Below are 16823 nucleotides of genomic sequence, written 5' to 3'. Positions count from 1 at the left end.
TAATCAGCAGAGCTCTCACCTCGGCAGTAGGAGCTAGTGTATCATACACGCTGCCTCCAGTCTTGTCTGCTCTTATCAAATAATTGTAGGAGAAAAACTCATTAGAAATGCTTGAGCGATTACGACTTTTTCTTCTGTCCTCCAACATTTTTCAGAGAAAAGCTTGCTGCAAGGGGGGCACCATGAAAGTACAGGTATTTGTGAAGAGCACCTGACCATAAAATTCAGAAAATTTAAAAACCATGGCATGAAACGGCTGACGGTGTGGTTCAAATTTTATTTTAAAACAGGAATACCTCTTATAAAAAAAGATCTAGTGACCTGCAGTTACAATAAAACTATTCCAATTTTGATCATATTTCAAAAGCAGCTTCAGTGCAAATTCATTATTGAAAATAGAATGTCAACATTTCAGTTTTTTTAACGTATGATACTTAGGATCTCAGCGTTGGTTCATTTTGTGGATAGTTGTTGTAACAGCGAGTGCGTTTCACTACAGGTCCCCAACATTCTGTTGGAAATGACATGACCAATTGGGTGGCAGACATGCCTTGAGCAGCCAGTCTGTCAGAAATACAACAGAAGAAGAAGAACTGGTGTGTTCTATTTCCAACGCAGCAAACCAAGCGGTGCAGTCAGACGAATCATCACGTTGTGTTGTTTTTATGTAGATGAAAGGAATCGCCCTTTTATGCTGCAAGCAACCGCGATCTGATCAAGTGATGCATGCTTGGTGTGAGTAGCATGGCACGATAGAAAGAGTAGGTCGCCAAGTAAATTTGCTGAATTTAATTTAATTTAAAATGTATATCTGCAGTACACCTTTGAGCCACATGAGAGCCTGCATGTTTGTACTGTTCTGATAATTGTAGCCTACAACATTTAATCTAATATGAAAGGCTAGCGTACGCTCTGTTTGTGGCCTTTAACTCTGCCTAAATGTAGGTATTTGGTATCTATTTTTTTCTGCTCCTAACTAATCTTCCCTCTGAATCTACAGCTACTTTGTCATATATAACATATAGTAAATACGAAGCTTTACAGTTCTGCCTGCATGTGCAGAACAGTATTCTTGCTTTATTTTTAAGCCACATCATTTCTCCGAGCGAGACATAGGGGAGCAGAGAGAGGACAGACTCGGTTGGTTTGGCTCACAGAGTCAGAATTAGTATTCATAGTCATAGAGAGGTTTTATGGCCGTATTTTTCTCTTTATGTTCTCTGGGCCTGGGTGGCAGACAGCCCAGCCCCACCCTCTCATATCTCTTTCTCTTGTCTGCTCCCTCTCTGGTTGGTACCCTCTCTCCCCCTTCTCTATCTCATACACATATGTAACTCCACACACACACACACACACACACACACACACACACACACACACACACACACACACACACACAGGTCAGAGGGGAAGGGATGAGAAGGGATGAGGAAAGCTTTCTGGCTGCATCAAAGTTTAAAGACGGATTGCTGCCGTTTCCAAGGCAGAGTCTTTGCAGGGACACCACAATAGCTTTAACCTTCTAATGGGACAGTTATCTCATAAGGATGGAAATAAGAGCCAGGGCCATTTGCACTGGCATTCTTCTATCTTGCTGACTAATTTGTTTTCTGTAATGTATTCCTCTGTACAAAATCACTGCTATCCAGCCTGCCCTGGTCGACTTAGATACAGTTAAAAAAAAGGTCATCTCTTTTTAGTTTTTACCTCCAGCTCTCTTCATTATTATGAGCCAGGAAGTGTTTACTAATTAATAAGGCAGTTATGTTTTTATTATCTTACTCGAACCAATGTTCAGAGCAGAGTGAAAATAGCATTTAACCAGACTGAATTCAGCTGAGTTGCATTGTTAGAAGTCATCTTAATTGAGAGAGGCAGGTCGAGGTAGCGAAACAGGGAGAGAGATGTAACAGTTCTGGGATAAATGAAAAGGGCAAGCCAGAAGGATCTGAATATCATTTTCAGATCAGCGCTCAAATCTCAGATTCTTCACTTTAACTTGTTTTCCCCTTCCAATGGAGACTTTACAATTTTCACAGCGTGGGTGGTAGTTTTTTTCACTGCTGACCATCAAATATGTTGGCGTCTCATATTCCAAACATCAAAATAGAAAGAGATAGAAGAGCAGTGATTGGTTCTTGGTGGATTAGATGGAATACCCTGATGATGATAAACAGCAATGTGTCCTGTAAAGCCTGGAAGCCCCACTAGCTTTCTGTCAAAAACCTAGGAGTGTTGTTTGATGCCAAAGTTGATTTTTAGAATAATGTAGCATGGTCGTCCAATCTTGTTTTTTTGTCTCTTGGAATACTGACAAAATCTGTTCATATCTGAGCTTCAGAGACACTGAGTCAATCCTACATGCTTTAATTTCCTCACGTTCGGATTAGCATTGGTCTCCTTACTGGCATAAATTAGAAAATAACTCACAAACTGTACAGAACGCAGCAGCCAGACTACTACAAAAACCAAGAAAAGGGAAAATATTCCTTCACTTGTAATGTCTTGACATTGGCAACCAACAGATGTTTAATTTTCACTCATTACCTTTGGACCCATACTATATCTCTGAAGTACTGTGCCCTTAAACACCTGCACAGCCTGAGGCCCTCAGGCAAAAACACTTATTTAAAGGAATACTTGTTGTTAGTTATAGATATTTTTAGGAAATATGCTTAAACACTTTCTGGCTGAGAGTTAGACGGTATCTGGCTTATAGACGACGCACAATGTGCATTAGATATAAGTGTTGAGAAATATTTTCACAACCTTGTTTAGTTTGAGTTAATTGTTGTCGTGTGTATTTGTGTGTGTAAATGGATTATTTCATTAATAGCTGGTGGTAATTAACCACAATGCCTAAACACACAGGTCCTTGATACACATTTAGACACACACACACACACACACACACACACACACACACAATTGTTTGTAGACTCACTCTCACACACACACACACACACACACACACACACACACACACACACACACACACACATCATCATCCACAAAGACAAATACCAGCAGATTTTCTCTTATTCCCCAGAGGAGAGGGGTTTGGATTCTTCCTCTTCCTGCTCTGCAGGGTTCATGGCCCTTCGTCTGTTCTTCTGGTCCCTGTCTGTCTGAACATTTCCTTTTGTAGACCATCCTGACAGTATCTGAGTAAAACTCTCGCTCTATTTCTCCCCCTAAGGCATCCATGTCCACAAAGACACAGAGAAAGAGAACACATGTTTGACCTGCTACAATACTAACAAGCTTTTTTGAAAAGATGCCTACTTCCTTCCTCCTTTTAAACTATTTCCTTATTTCTGTACGGTCCTCAAGTGTCCCCTGGCCATCTAGAATTGAAGCACCTCATTTGCCTACCTTGCTTGTTGACAAAGCAATTTTTTTTTTCTCACCAGTGGGCAGTGTCTGCCCGGGAGTTGCGGAGGCAGCAGTTTGAGTTTTCCTTCTGCTGGCCCCGTCGGGGAGGGCAGGTCCATGACATTATTAGTCACCTCTGACACAGCACAGCCTCTGCCTGTAGACCAGATGGAGAGAAAGTGTAAATGGGAGACTTCAGGGTGGGAGAGTGGACAGGCCACACACCAGCCTTAAGGTTGTCTGAGACTTTGCCTGCATGCAACTTAAGAGGCCTGAATCCTTGCCTCGCTATTATACTGTGACTCTGTTCACATCAAGTAAAACTATTGATCTCAGAATCACGGCGCAGAGATGTCACATCCACTCAGTTCTTTTTTTTTAAATCCCCCAAATCAAAGCAAGATTATGATAGATCACTTGTACTGTGTTGAAGAGAGTCAGCGGTCACTGTCAGCTGCAGTGACTTAACATTACTTAGACTGTTGTGATTGAATTTTAGACCTAATCCTGTCTGCTATCAGTGTTCAGGTACCATGTCTGCTCAGTGGGAGTGGAGTCTCGAAGAACAGGGTTTTTCTGTTTTTTTTCCCTCTTTTTTTTTTAACCAAGAGGAGGGGAGTGGAGTGGGCACTGCAGCTATATCTGCCTGGCTGCCTCTCTCTCTCTCTCCTTATCTCTATGTTTGTACACTATGTGCCAAGATCCAATCAATAGCCACTCCAGCCGTGGAGAGAGGAGAAGGTCAGCAGCCACATTGGAGGAGCTAGGCAAACTGATGGAGGAAACAGAAAACATAGGAAGCACACCACATGCAAGGCGTATTCCTTTTCTCAGGTTAATGAGAGACTATTATGATTTCAGCCTCCCAAAGACTCTTTACACTATAAAACACTCCCTTTAAAATGTGGATATTACATTACAAAAAGCTACAATATAACATGTCTTGCTCTTTGTCAGGTACAGAGGTAAAATCAGGTACAACATCTGGTATGAGGAGTCAAATTTGACATAAAACGTTTTCTTTTGTAATAAGAAAATGGCAAAATAAATTTTAAAGGGAGTGTTCTACACTGTCCTTTGTAAACACCGGAATCACAATTACAGTTTTAATGTCATGAGCATTTCATCATCACATCTTGTGATGTGTGAAAAGTTTCGACTCTGCATCACAACCTTGTACAGTCCGGATGTAACTTTGCTTAAAACTAGGGTTAGCAACATCTTAGAAACCAGCAAAAGTACGCTTTTTTTTAAGATTTTGAAATAATCCATCCGACACACCCGACCCGACCCAGTGTCACGAACCCTTTTCCAATGAAGGTAGCTAGCAGCAGTAGCTTCCTGAAGTAGCTAAATCTAGCAAGAAAGTTAATAAAGTTATTGGACAGGCTTATTAAAGTCCTGCGACAGCCACAGATACCAGATTTATTATCTTTTGAATATTAAAAATATATGAAATATTAAAAAAAAGATAAGGTCTCTAAAATACACTACCCACCCTAGCTTTAACTTATAAGGATATATACTATATAATACTTGAGCTGTAACACATACGGAGCAGCACAACTTTGTCACAGGAAAAGTTCACTTTTGTGCAGGACTGAGAAATCGACACCATTCAAATCTTCTTAGCTAAGGTTTTTTCACATCAGACATTGTCATCAAGTAATGTGACAGCATGCAATCTGGAAAAGTGCCAGTTTTAATTACAGTAACTAATTAATGCAAACTTTTGTTGAAAGCGGATGAGAGCTGAGTTCTTGACACTGGAGCTATTCTGTGAATGGTTTGTAATGAAGAGAGCCCTCCAACTACTGACTGCCTTTAAAGGCCAACACCTGAATAGCCAATCAGCACTTCATCATGTGGATGAGGTGACACTGCAAAGTGAAACCGCATAAGAGAGGGCCACTTCTAGAACATCCACTTTGTATTTAAATAGTGAAAGACTGGCTTTTGTTTACTGGCAGGACAAAAATGCATTCAATCATACAGTTTATAGGGAAGCAAAATATAATGTCAATATTTTTCACTACAGCACCACAAACAGATGAGACAGATGGGGCTAGGCAGACGATTAGAAATGTTAGCTATATATTCCCCCAAACATAGATAGTTTTGTAGCTTTGTTAGCATATATTCAAGACAGGCACGAGCACTTCACCAGTCAAGCAAGCTGGCACCACTCAAGTAAGCAAACCGCTCTTCCCCAAGCGGCGAGGTAAACAGCTCAAGATAACAGAGGGGTTTTTTCCCTTTAGTGGCAGACTGTTCATGAATGCATTAGCTGTGGCCTAAACATCAAAGAAGGGGGAAAAAACATTTTTAAAAAGGAAAATGCAAAAGAAAAAGACAAGGCAACTTAAGGAATACAGCTGTATCAGCGGGTGGAAATTTAATTTTCACTCTATATTTCTTACTTCCACAACTTCTGATGAAGTTTCTCTTTGTGTTTGTCTCCTGCTTGTTGTTAACTTTCTGGGTCCTTGCATTACCCCTTTGCCATTTTGTTTCCCTGTTTTTGTGTTCGTCATAAATTGTTCTCTGCTGGCCTCGGGAAGTTTTGTATTTTCCTTGGCAGCAGCTAACAGGTATCTGGATGAAAGAGCTAGACTCTTTATCGTCTAATAATATGTTAATCACTGCCTACGGCAAGTCAGCGTCAGAAAATCCTCAAAGATTGAAAAGGTCATCATGGTATCATTGCATGTTTCTTGGCAACAATTCCTGTTTTTATGCTGCTTTGTATTTCGCTTCATTAGTGAGTGACCCTTATTCTATCAGCCCAACGCGACAGCATCTGTAGTCTGGAGCAGGAATCTGAGAAAAAGGTTGAGACGTGACTGTCCTTTGGCCCCAGATAGTTAACTTTAGAAGGCTGGTCCAGAGGGAGCAGAGGATAAGCAGGTTTATGATCTATATCCTTACGTTACAGTGCTGTTTGGCCTCTTATCTCCAACCAATGGTTCCCCCAGGATATAAGATGCTTTATTACGCATCCCCACCCCTGCATCTCTCCCATGTCTCTGGCGATCAAGAACGCGGTAATGAGGTAGAGGTGGTGAGAATTAGGAGGTGGTGGGGAGCGCATTAGCATGGTTGTTAATGCGTACCCTACTGTGAAAAGGAGGCAGTGCGGATTTGGTGTCTGTGCCGGTGGCGTGTTCAACTTTACAGTTTTACACAGTGCAGGTCAACTGTGTGTCGTGGAAATATGGGAGGTAAATAGATTAAAGTATCACAGGTGAAGCTCGCAGAATTTGATGGTGTGATGTTCACGCAGCGCTGACCCCCTTGTTGATCCTTATTATAATGTTGGCACAAAAGCACACAGATTTTGGGTTACTCAGACAGAGATAATATTTATTTTGGAAATTGGAACGTATTCACACCTTAATGGCTTAGCGCTCTGTCTCTTTTCTCTCCCCCTCTGTTTCTCACCTTCTCTCGTCTCTCCTGCCTTTCAGTGAATAGGAAGTGAGCAAATGAAAAGTTCTCTGAACGGCCGATGTCTACGGGCCTACAGTGCTGTGAACCGGAGTTCTGTGAATGGTGGATAGTTGAGGACCTGCTTTATGAAATCAAAGAGTAAGAAGCATGTCATTTTAAACTGAGCCAGTGCAGCAGTCAGCAGACACATCGCTCTCCCTCTCTGCCTCTCTTTGTCTCCCACCTCTTTGGCTTCAGAGGCAAACCTGCTCCCATCCATGCAGCAGCCGTCTATCTGCCCTCCTCTGCCAATGGATATTTACTCTGCCGGCTTCTTAGATGACGCTCAGGATGGAGCACTCATTTGGGTGTCAGGACTCGGGACCCAGGGGGACACAAAGAGGGAACAAAACAGATAGCATTCAAGGCTTTTAATAAATCAGAATACACCTTTCTGACAGTGTAATTGCTTTCCATTGCCCGGCAAGAAGGAAAAAGAAGGTAAAGAGGGCCGAAAACAAGAGAAAGGAAAAGACAAGGAGAGGAGAGTAACGCAGAGCGGGCCGTACAGTAGATCATTTATTTTGAGGGAAAAGAATGAAAATTAATGAAAAGAGAGTTGCTCGCCCTCCAAAGGCAGCCAAGCTTGAAATTCACTTTGAGGGAAACTTAATTTGTTGTAAATGGGCAAAAAACATATTACTGCGCAGCGCGTAGAAGGGCTGCACGGTGTGTCCGTCTGCTGCGTCTGTCTGTCGGCATGTGTTTGTGGCAGACGAGGACGCTATGCTCTGAATAGCTCAGCTGAGAGGAGGGAAACACAGGAGCCTGTTAATAACTCCAGTAACAGCATTCTCTTTCTACATGACTGCTCTCCAGCACACCCTTCTAGCACGTCTGAATACAACTCCAGGATGTGGAGGAGAACTTGTCAAAAGTTACTTGTAAGGAATAAAGTTTGGCCTGTTCTCATCAGGTGTGCGCGTCTGTTTTTATGTGTGTGTGTGTGTGTGTGAGCGCACACATATGAACTTGTGCATATGCTTTTTTTTGTGTGTCCCGCAGGTTGAGGCTTTCGACGACTCAGGAGTTCTTGAGTTGTCTTTATCCTTTAAAGAGCGACCTTCAGTTTAGTGTTGTGAAGTTTGCTATCGCGTGTCAGGCAGTACCAAGTACAGACACATATCATCCACAGCAGAAACCAGCGTGCAAGGATCAGCTGCTAGGCCAGTTGTATCCCACATCACAGGACATAACCCCATATTATGTTAATGGTGTTCAAGAGAGTAGCAGAGAGGGTGCGATTCATGTGGCCATGCCGATATGCCGCATGTTATGTAACACCCAGGGCAGGGAGACCCATTTAAAAAGAATGCGGGTGGCATATGAACATGATAATCAAATAGCAGCAGGTGGTAAAGATGAGATAATAAACTTTAATTTCATCTTTTCACAGTCTTCAAGTGTTGGCAGAGACATTCCCATCCAGCGAAAACGAGACCTGTAAAATGTGTTTTTATTAGTGTGCTTTGTTTATGATGGTAATGATGCTTGTGATATTTATCCAGAGCCGGATGTGCCGTTTGTGTGCCGACTTAAAATGGAATTGAAACCAACCAGTTTGACATGAGAGAGAGAGAAAGGGGGGGGAGGGGAATGTTAAGAAGAAAACTCTTTACAGTACAATGTATGGAACACTGTTCTTGACGCCTACTTTTTTCTGCATTACCTATTCAAAGCACTGTCTGTGAAACCTGTTTAAATGCAGTAAAGATTTCAACCTTTAAGTTGCTCTTCAAGTAGGTACATTCGTGCTGTTGTATACAACCCAGTCTGTGCACGCAATAATGTGTGGCTGCAAGCTAATTTGGATGTTGCATGTATATAAATATTGGGATTTCTGCAGAGTGAAATTACTTTTGAATCCAAGATACAGAGAATTGATCCAAGCCAATATGTTTAGTGATAAGCTGGATGACTGGCAGCGCATGGTTAAACAGTTATGATTGCAGACCTGCTGCAGTTTTATCCCTGCCTACAGTTATAGACCTTACCATCCAACAACCGCATGTGATTGGAATTCTGTAAAGCAGATCACATGACATCAAATCCTTGACTTGAGCTCTTAGTTTCCATTTCTTCAGCGTCCCCTGAAGAGGGTGACAGGGTATGAATGCTTTATGCTCTTACATGCCAAGTGTTTATCAGAAGTCCTCACTCTCAATATACAGCACTCACTGATGTCCTCTATGGTGCCTAGAAGAGCTGAGATTGATATGCGGTCTCGTACAGTATGCTGGCTACATTGCTTGGCTGGAGCACTTGAGCACGAGATGCTTAATTACACTCCAGGCGGGAAATGGTAGGGAATGTCAATAAGCGGAATATTTAAAGAATAAATCAGTTTTCCAACCCCCTTCAGGCCTTTGCTGCTCTCTCCAGTCTATTGGCCTCTCACCCGACCATAGGCAAGGGCCCTGACTCTTCGCCTTACCCCAGGCTCAGCCCCTCTGACTCGGGCCAGCAGCTCGGCACGCCTGGGGGGCCTGGAGACACCTGATAACTAAAAGCTCTAGCCTAGCCACCGGCATCCACACCCCTACGCAGGCATTTACTCACCACAAAAACAAACACCGTGCTCTAATTCTAGACTGTTTTTATTTTTCCTTCTCTTCATTGTCCCAATACCACGTCTCACAAAATATATTTTCTTTTTTTCTTTCCTTTTTTTTCCCAGAAGTGAGAAGAAAGGAAAAAAAGGAAGGAAGTGACAGATCCCATTTTTCCTCCACTTTTCTATTCTCTCTCGCCTCTCGTTTCCTTGCTCTACCACTGCTGCCCGGTCCTAGCCTTTGTGTGTGTGTGTGTGTGTGTGTGTGTGTGTGTGTGTGTGTGTGTGTGTGTGTGTGTGTGTGTGTGCGTGTGCGTGTGCACGTCTCCCACATGGTTGAGCGTCAGCCTAAGTGTGAGAGAGATGGATGCCAGAGTCCCTTTCTCTCTCCTAAGGCGCCATGTCTCTCCTCTCTCCTCTGCCGGGCTCGTCTGCACCTGCATATTGTGATATAGTGCCTCTGTTCAGCCAGTCGATTGCCTTTAACAGGACTGGGGCACACTGGCCAAATTGAAAGGGATTGCGGCCTGCTTTTCATCAGAGTCACATCAGAGCAGGGTGCAGGGTCCATAGGGCACAGGGGGGCATGGAGGAGGTATGACGGGTTCCTTTTTCTTTTATACTTTCTCTCACAATTTCTCCCCCTTGTATACTTCCTCTCTCTCCCTCTCCATCTTTTTATGTCTCATTGTTTGATGCCATCTGATGGCTGTGGAAACACTTTGCAGGAAATGAGTATTCTGTTTCTCATCAATCCATTCCCCCATTTTCATGCAGGAGTTCCTATTGATAGCGAGGGAGAAAGAAAATCAACAGCAGTCTCAAAGAAAAATGTCTTCTTTTTCCATTTGTTTGCCGCTTACTTTTGAGATATGTCATATACGTGTGCCTTCTCTTTTCAAGTTTGCATCTTCAATTCTTTTGTGGAAGACAGAATTTGAAAGGACGCATCTCTCTAATGAAAAAGTCCTCTGTGTGTGTGCTTTAATGAGTTAGCAACACTTACATATACTTTCAGCGGAGTGGCAGGCAGACACACAAATATGCAGACAGGCTTGTAAAAGAATACCTGAGAAACTAAAGCTCATTCCAATACAGATATTAGTCTTAATAATTAACCCTCAGATGCTAATCAGGTCAAAAGAAATCACAAACCATTAGTACCACTAAGGCACTTTTCATTAGGGCCGAGCTAACTCCAAATGTAGTTCACAGTGGTGTTGTGTGAGGCGAAGACGCAAACACAATGTCCACACTCACAGACTCACAGACTTGGAGGTCATTCCTGCGTAGTCCGTGAAGGGTTTAGGGCGGTGCCACTGTTTGGAGAATCAGTCAGGAGTACCGACACAAGAGCAATTTACTGCTGTGGACAGAGCCATCAGCAAAACACATATTAGCCACCTAAATAAAATCCCCAACCTAAAGAAATCTATACCCGTTTAAGTGTACGCTATATTTAGAATATTTTCTGACATGGAACTGAACTGAAAGGAAAACGTACCTCTACTGTTTTTGTCAACAGAGAGCTCTTACTTTGAAGAGAGCATAGATAAGTTTCACTTTAGTTGAGTTCCCTGTCGGACAGGGCTGTCTGAAGGCAAGAGAAAGCAGTGAAAATAATTTAATTTTGCTCAATGATGGTATTTTTACAACAGTTTTTGTTTTTGACAATTACCTCTTGCTCGTACGGCAAAAGCCTGGAAGACTTTCAGATCAGGCAGTAAAATAAAAACCCCCAATTGTAGATAACGTTTTGCCAACGACCAAGGTGACGTGAAATGTTGCTGCAAAAGTGCTTTCCCATTCATATTTCAAGCCGTTGCAGCCTCTCAGACTCGGGTATTTACCAGCTGACGTCAGTTTATTCCCCGAGGGTTGAGGGCTTAATGCTGCATGTTTTCTGCGAGCACTTATTTTTTCATTCATATATTAGTACTTTGTCGGTTTAAGTAAATTTATACAATATCATTTTGGTTGTAATATCACTTTCTTCTGTAGCTGTATCCTGTTACAACCTGCTGCTCCTATATGGCCCAATTTCAGTTCCATCGAATCAAATCAGTTCCATCTAATGTGATCTAATTAAAAAGATGTCTACATTCCCCACGTCTCTCTGCTTCAGAGATTTGCAGTGGCAGGGAGCGTACTTTTGTCAGACAACTCAAATCACTTGAAGTTTACTTCAGCCCAATTGTCCATCTTGAAGGATATAAAATGAGCGCATTCCCCCCGCAGTGCTTAGGATAACAAATGGACAATATCCAGACAGATTACTGGCGCCAGTTACACAGGCCAGTGCCTGCATGCTAAGTTCCAAAGGGAAGACTTGACTCCAGTGACTGATGGCTTCAAATAGCAGTGGATGTGTGCATGAGTGAGGAGATGAGACTTCTTACCTCCTTCCTCCCTCCTTTCTTTTTCCTCCTCCTTCCTTGGTTGCTGTGGAAACGGGTTACCCTGAAGTTGTTAAACTTTAGTGCCCACATGACAGTCTCACGGAGACGTGTGAGAGCATTGAAAGAGAAACCACGCAAGCACACCCATGCTGGAACACGCACATGTACATTGAGACATACAACACACACACACACAGACACACACACTGGCAGTGTCTTGAGAAAAACCTGCCGTCTGACCTCAATGTTCAGTGCTTTTTCTCTGTTGACTTAAGGAATGGCGAAGGGAATAGAAGGACCAGGTGGGAGCGAGGACAATAGCGAGGGCACTTGAAAAGGCAGTAACCTTTTCCTGCTTGGTGTGTGTCCGATAGAGACTCCCTGTAGTATGCCATTGTGGAGCTGTCAAACTGGCTCCCTATGAATTCAGAATGATGCTCGAGAGGTACATAACGCCTTGTCTAGGGCTCCACCAGTGTCCATCTTCATTCATGGATCAATAGTTGTCTTTATTTTGGATTCCTTCTCCTTCCCCCCTCTTCTTCTTCTCTCTCTCCTTCCCTTCATTCATCTTTGACAGGGCAGCCCTAAATGTCTGCTTTAACTAGCTGCTCACAGCCCTCCTCAAAACACATTTACATACACATCAATCACGCTGTCAAAGGTAAAGGCATGACGCCGTGTAAAAACCAGAATTGGATTATGGCCTTGTCTCATCCCTGACACTGACTGCTTGGCTGGCTGGCTGACTAGACTGTTGATGCACAAGTTAAACGGCCGGAATTGTTATTGCCTGGTGTTTTTCTCATAGTACTTAGTGTGTACTGCCATGCATGTGCGGTGTGCCAAACAAGTTCTGCAATACTCAAAGACATGTCTTTTTCTCTCTTCCAGTAAAGCATATTCATGTGTCCAACTTTGCCTGTAAAAATAGACTCATTTTGGTTGTACAGTGAGTATTTCTTAATGTAACATAATAATTCAGTCAGACACTTACTGTACATTAAGAAATTGAGCATTTTAAATAATTATTCAGTAAGGAATGAGGATTCTGAACATTTGACCAAAACTGCTGAATCTCTGAGAGACGGTCACAATAACACTGCTATCTCATAGGTTTCACGGTTTCACTAAACAGGAGCTGTCTGTGTACTTTTTTGACTGTTTGTTTATTGGATTATATCCAAAGTGGCAGAAACAAGAAAACGACCCGCACCATTGTCTTATTCCCCCCGCGGCCTCTGGGAAATGGAGCTTAGCGGAGCTGTAGCAACACAAATCGAACCAGCACAAACCCCAGCGCCAGGAGTCACAGAGGCCTGGTGGCCTGCTGGACCTAACATTGTACCGGCAGCAGCAGTGAGTTCAGACCCCCGGTACTGGTGCCCGGTACTTGCTGAATTCAAGCTAACTACTAACTGAAGGTTAGTAGTTAGCTTGAGCTGCTGCCTGCTCTCTTCCCGGCAAAGCAGCCCCCCGGTGGTGGGGAGGAGTTTATTTTTTGAATGTTTTGACTTAACATTCTGGCCAGATGTTACACATTGCCCCTTAACCAAACATATACATGAGCTCTTTCAATTATTAAGTACCAACACTAAAAACGTTAGGACATCAAGCTGGTTAGGACGGTGAAGGAAACTGCATCAGCATGAGTGTAGCAGCAGAGTAAAAGAAGTGTCATGGCCACGATCAACACCTGCATGAATATGATTAGACGTTGCTAGTAAACTTGTATCAGCCGATAATTAGCCAATGAAGCGGCTGATCAGTTAAAGCATGCTCGACTTCAGTGTTCTGAACTAAAATGATGTTCTATTGCCAGCTGTGGTTTTTATAGGACTGACTGTACCAACATATCTGACGACCCATATGAGCTTATTCTGGATCTGGTGCCACCAATATGCATTGCTCATCTATGCCGTACAAAAATGTCACAAATGAATACTATGCAAAATATGATAAAAAGGTAAAAAGAAAAAAAAAAAAAAAAGGGACAAATTAACCAGCAGCATTTGGTCCACTGAATATTTTCTTTAAAAAATGTAAAGGTCCTCTGAAGTTAAGTTCAAACAGCAGAGCCTGAGGTTAAGGGTGAGGGGAGGGAGGGGAGGGAGGACCGGGTTGATGCAGGAAACTCTCTGTGGCCGGGGCTTGGAGACAGCAGCATGTATCACCAGGCCCATCATCACGGCTCATTTCAGTGTTTGATCCTCGCAACACCTCAATGCGGAGTTCATACCACCCAAGGGTCGCGTCTCCGTATAGCTTATATTAGCAAACATAGTATGGTGAGAAAGAGGAAGCTTAACCCCTGAGGTGCTGCCATCCACTGGTGTATAGCCCCCTTATTCCCTCTCTCAAACGCTGGTAATTAACAAATACTACGGCATACTGTAAATGCTATTTTTGCACTAATGTGTGGGCAGGGTGAAAAACATCACAGGAACTCCAGTCTGTTAATTAGAGTGTATTTATGGCAATTAAAGCCTCTGCTTCTGCCTGGGAGAGACCAACTGAAAGAATTCTTAATGTCTGACCCTGAGATATGTATCATTTAACACGTGCGGCTGTGAATACCAACACCACTGTAGCTGTTTCAGCTCAACCATGGTTCTGCTGTTTTCAGTCTCCACAGCTCAGAGGGTTTTTAGTTTGAAAGTCAATCTCCAAGTGGATGTAGACTTAATATGGTGTCATAGAAAGGTTGCGATTTTACACCATTGTGACAGTTAAATGTGACAATCTGCCCTATGTTTTCACTCTGTTCACTGCATTATGCTACTGTCTCACGGCAGGGAGTTTGACCAGGAATATTTCACTATCCAATTACCAGGTGAAATTGGCTGTTTAATTTTACAGCCTCGATGAAGGCGCTCTATCAGAATGATGGCCACTCAGTTAGCCCCCTAACACCACCCCAGGCAGCCTGCTCATCTGAGAAAACTTTCTCTGTGCCTGTGTGTGTGTGTGTGTGTGTGTGTGTGTGTGTGTGTGTGTGTGTGTGTGTGTGTGTGTGTGTGTGTGTGTGTGTGTGTGTGTGTGTTTGCAAAGTGCACTGAAAAAAGGCACTGAAGAAGAAATATAAATCAAGCAAGGTGATGATAACTTTGGCGTTGACACTGTGATCCATCGTCTTGCCTCCACACTGACTGTTTTCATTTTAGCCAGCAGCAGGCTGCGACTGAGAGGCTTTCTACCAAAATATAATTGTTTAGGAGTAATGAGCTGGAAAAAAAGAACGGAGAAAAGGGGAAAAGCAAGAGAGAGAGAGAGAGAGAGAGAGAGAGCGCTTGGAGAGTGACTATTATGGAGAGTAAAAACAGTAAACATGACTGACAAAACAAGCTGCAATTTGGTAGCATGCATGTAATTATGTCCTCCCTCCTTCCAGTACTTCTGTCTGTCTGTGCGGTCAGACTGGATTAATTTATTAATTATTGCAGAGCTAGTTGTAAACATACTCAGCTGTGATATTGGTTTGCATGACAATGCAACAGGGTCTAAAAAATTTTTTTGTCATGACAAATTGACGGCACAAGCTTCATGATTTGATCTTTTAATGTCTTGTCAAATATTTTCCTGTCAGATGTGTGTGTGTGTGTGTGCTTCCTGTTTGGATCTGTATATGTAAGAATATGTGAGTGTTTTTATCAAGTTAATGTCGTTATTAGCAAAAATCAGTTGACCGGAAGGCACACTACATGTCCATCCCCACAGGATTTGTTAAAAGTACAATATTCAACAATTTCTTTTAAAAAAACAACGTGTAGACTGATACAAAAATAATTCTCATCACTTATGACCCACTAGAAGTGTGTGGCGGCGTCTGCAGAGACCCTGCCCTCTGCCTGTATTTTCTCTTTTCTTATTATTTTGCTGTGTTTTGAGTCTGCAGTCAAGAGTCAAGATCTCCCTTAGATACCCAGAGAAGAAAAGGACACGTGAGCTCGGAGGAAAATCCTTTTCTCACTGGGAAGTCACAGGAAATGTGTGTGCGAGTGTCAACATACAGTTCAATTTTCATTACATTTCATCATTACATTTCACGTTTTTAAATCTTTATTACTCTGTCGCAAAGGGTTTTTTTCTTCTGTAAATTGGATGGCTCCAACATGACTTTGAGGGCCACTAAGGGCAGGGAAGAGTGACCAGGTTACGCAGATAACATTGATTTTGATCAAGACTGTGGAGAAAGAAATGCAGATAGAGAGAGAGAGAGAGAGAGAGAGAGAGAGAGAGAGAGAGAGATCTGCAAGATATCAAACTTTCTACTCTTCCTCAGATCAAAATTACAACCTGAGATGGGAATGAGAATTTTAATTAGAACTCGGGGCTATCTCATCTCAGAGTGTGTGTGGAGCTAAAAGACTAATTCCCACCACACATTCCCACATCCCCCACCCCTGCCTTCACAGGCCACTTTGTCCGTTATTTAATAGGCTCTTTGTTATCTATCTACTTGGGTTTGCCAGGTACTTAGAGACCCTCCATTGGAATATTAGGTATTCTGATGAGGCCGGCAGCTGTGTGCTCCACGCAGATGGCGCCTGCTGTAATCAGCACTCTCAAAAGAACGGCTCTCATATCTCCCCCAAACTTATCCTTTTTATGATTACAAAACACAGAGCCGCAAATTGTTATGAACAAGATAGATATATTTACTGGCAGCATAAAATACAGTGGCGCCCAACAATTCAATCCCTTTCAGGTTGATTCGTATATTGCTGAGTGCACTCTCTTAGATGAGGACATTTGGTAATAGGAACCATGAATAGCATTCAAATGCGCCCTCACCAAATGGGGGTATTATGTGATAGAATTGGTAGAAATGGGGACCTTGTAGAAATGCTCTGCCGTGTGTTCAATCTGTTTGTCACTGTGGTCAAGGACAGAGTCATAGCCTTAGGATAGGGTGGGCTGCGGTTGATGAAATCAATGGGTTAAGAATCTAATATCAGCACAAACACAACCACAAAAAGTGTGTTAATGGCACTCCAAAACATACAAGT

At 42.7% G+C, this 16823-nt stretch overlaps 1 protein-coding gene across 2 annotated transcripts in view; it reads left to right on the top strand.

The window, feature by feature from the left end:
* agbl4 (AGBL carboxypeptidase 4) overlaps positions 1-16823 on the top strand; it is a 372526-nt gene that overhangs the window by 262267 nt on the left and 93436 nt on the right. The gene's annotated exons all lie outside the window — the stretch shown is intronic.

This window comes from Cebidichthys violaceus, unplaced genomic scaffold (genome assembly GCF_023349555.1).
Source record: "Cebidichthys violaceus isolate CVI_PGR_0920_01 unplaced genomic scaffold, fCebVio1.0.p SCAF_13, whole genome shotgun sequence".
Classification (NCBI taxonomy): domain Eukaryota; kingdom Metazoa; phylum Chordata; class Actinopteri; order Perciformes; family Stichaeidae; genus Cebidichthys; species Cebidichthys violaceus.
The sequence above is the reverse complement of the archived record's forward strand: the minus strand, read 5'-3'. Positions and strand labels throughout refer to the sequence as shown.